Genomic DNA, 2,635 nt, shown 5'->3' with positions numbered 1-2,635 from the left:
TTTTAAACATTGTTTTGCTGAGTTTAATTATGAACTTTAGTAGCTAAACTTTAATATTTGTTGGGATTCAAGGGGATCCTACCCCAAAACTTTGATTTGAATTAATTTATACTCGATTGTTGCGTGATTCTTGATTATACTATTATTTTATTGTGTCATTAAAGCGTAGCTAACTTTAACGATGTTTTCATATCACGAGTGAGTTCGAGAGAATAACGAGTGATAGGATCGAGTAGTATAATCCGCGGATCTACAATTTACATAGATATATGAAATTGGATACGTGCCGATAATCATAGTCCTAAGGATCGAAAATTAGGGGATTTCATAAGTCGAAATGCGATTCACTCTTGATAAATAATTAAAGATATTTAATTACTTCATTGAGTCGAATTAGTTTGGCATAGCTCGAGAGGGTATGTTCAATAGAATAGGAAATCCTGTCGGAAGCATACAAACACGATCGAACGAATTAACGAATTAATACGGGGTATGTGAACCAGAATTCCCAACAAATTCATTTATCATTGAAATTTACTCAATCGATCTAGCATTCATATTTCATCATTAAATTCTTGAACTTGTTTATTTAGTTTTATTAAAGTTTATTAGTTATAAAACAATCATTCAATTTTCGTTGCTAAAGTTTAATAACTGGAATAATAGTTGTTAAACACAGTCTTCAGTGGAACGATACTCGTACTCACGTACACTATATTATAACTTGACATCGTGCACTTGCGATTAATTTTTGAGCGTACAAAATCATATTTTATTGGGGATTTCACTGTGCAAGTTTTGCTCGATCAAGTTTTTGGCGCCGTTGTCGGGCACTGTTAATCTACAATTTTATTTTTTTGGTTATTTTCTTTAGTATTATTTTATTTGTCTTGAGCTAACACTCCATATTTTATTACAGATATCCCTTCCAGTGCATGCCAAAGTCACCTGACGTGGAGCTTGAGTTTGATCCTGAAATTGAAAGAACTTTCCGAAGGCAAAGACAACAACAAAGACTTAAAGAACTGATGGAAAGACACGAGCAAGAACGTGGAGAGTAACAGCATGACAATAGATAAGTTGAGATACCGCGTCGCATACCAATGCTGGAGTATGCCCAGCCTTCTTTGGAGGGTGCACGCCCTAGCATTGTGAGGCCTATCGTGCGGGTAAATCACTTCGAAATCAAGCCAGCCATAATCCAGATGATTCAGAACACGGTCCAATTTGGAGGAACTACAATGGATGACCCAAACACGCACATCGCGGATTTTCTTGAAATTTGCGATACTTTTAAATTCAATGGAGTTTCTGACGATGCTGTTAGGTTGCGTTTATTTCCTTTCTCCTTACGTGATAAAGCTAAAGCGTGGTTAAATTGTTTGCCTGTAGGTTCGATCGCTACGTGGGACGACATGGCGAAAGCTTTTCTCATCAAATACTTCCCTCCCTCCAAGACCATGAAGCTGCGGGCAGACATTACAACATTTGCTCAATTGGATCAGGAGTCTCTATATGAGGCATGGGAATGCTTCAAGGATCTACTACGAAGATGCCCACATCACGAGTTACCACTTGGGTTATTCGTTCAAACATTTTATTATGGTTTGCTTATTCCTAACCGTACTATGATAGATGCGGCTGCTTGTGGAAACCTGTTGAGAAAGACCGCTGAGGAAGGTGATAGGATCGGTTATTGACTAAGGGGTGTTTAGAAGGGGGGGTTGAATAAACACTTCTATGAATATAAAAGTTCTTTTAAAAAGATAGTTCAGTTTTATTACAAACTGAACAAAATATCCCGTCGGTCAATAACAATCAGTTAAACTGAATAAGCAGCTGCGGAAAATAAACTGATTGAAAGATAGAATATCTAACTGAAAATGAAAGGCTGCAGTAAAGACAACACAATATGTTTCTGGATGTTCGGAGATTTGAATAACTCCTACGTCACCCCTTCTATCTCAAGGATAGGATATTCACTAAAAGACTTTGATCGAGTACAACACTTGTACAGACCCACTTCAGTTAGGACTTATCTATTGCCTAAACTGAAACTCTTAGTATAAGACAATGATCTCTGTAAGTAACTGAACTTTAGCACTTGTTGAATTATCAATATTACAGAGTGCTAGTTTGCTCAACTTGTAGCCTTGATTGCTACGAATAAGTCTAATAAGAGTGAGCTGAGATTTTGACAGAGTAATAGCAAGTTTGAAATTGATAGATCGTTCTTATTCTTCAACTGCTCTTTTGTCATATTTATAGACTTGTCTTTCAACGGTAACTTTGAATTTATGTATCCGTTGATTGCTTATTCAATATTCCTTTGGGCAATGTTCTCTTCATTGATTGTGATACGGCGTCTTAAACGCAATAGCCGAAACACATTGTTCTATGTTGTAGTGATCGAGGTGCGACTTTCCATTTTCAGTTGCTGATATGATCTTTCCCGAGGTATCTTCAGTTGAGAGATTTTAATATTTTCGGGTGACTTTTTAACTGATCAGTTCTCAACTGATCAGTTTGTGTTAACTGATTTCAGTTGATAAGTCCAGCTGCCGAATTTGCTTTCGCGTATTAGACGATTTAATCAATTGATTTATGTTTTTGTCAAACTCCAGAATTTAGTTTC

At 36.5% G+C, this 2,635-nt stretch overlaps 1 non-coding gene across 1 annotated transcript; it reads right to left on the bottom strand.

Annotated features, from left to right (window-relative positions):
- Nucleotides 1–1,464: 1,464 nt before the first annotated feature.
- Nucleotides 1,465–1,570, bottom strand: LOC140831243 (small nucleolar RNA R71). The gene has a single exon (XR_012117820.1). It is a non-coding gene; the product is annotated as a small nucleolar RNA R71 (small nucleolar RNA).
- Nucleotides 1,571–2,635: the final 1,065 nt, after the last annotated feature.

The sequence above is a fragment of the Primulina eburnea genome, chromosome 4, assembly GCF_022965805.1.
Source record: "Primulina eburnea isolate SZY01 chromosome 4, ASM2296580v1, whole genome shotgun sequence".
NCBI lineage: Eukaryota > Viridiplantae > Streptophyta > Magnoliopsida > Lamiales > Gesneriaceae > Primulina > Primulina eburnea.
Note: the sequence above shows the minus strand (reverse complement) of the source record. Positions and strands in the feature narration are given on the sequence as shown.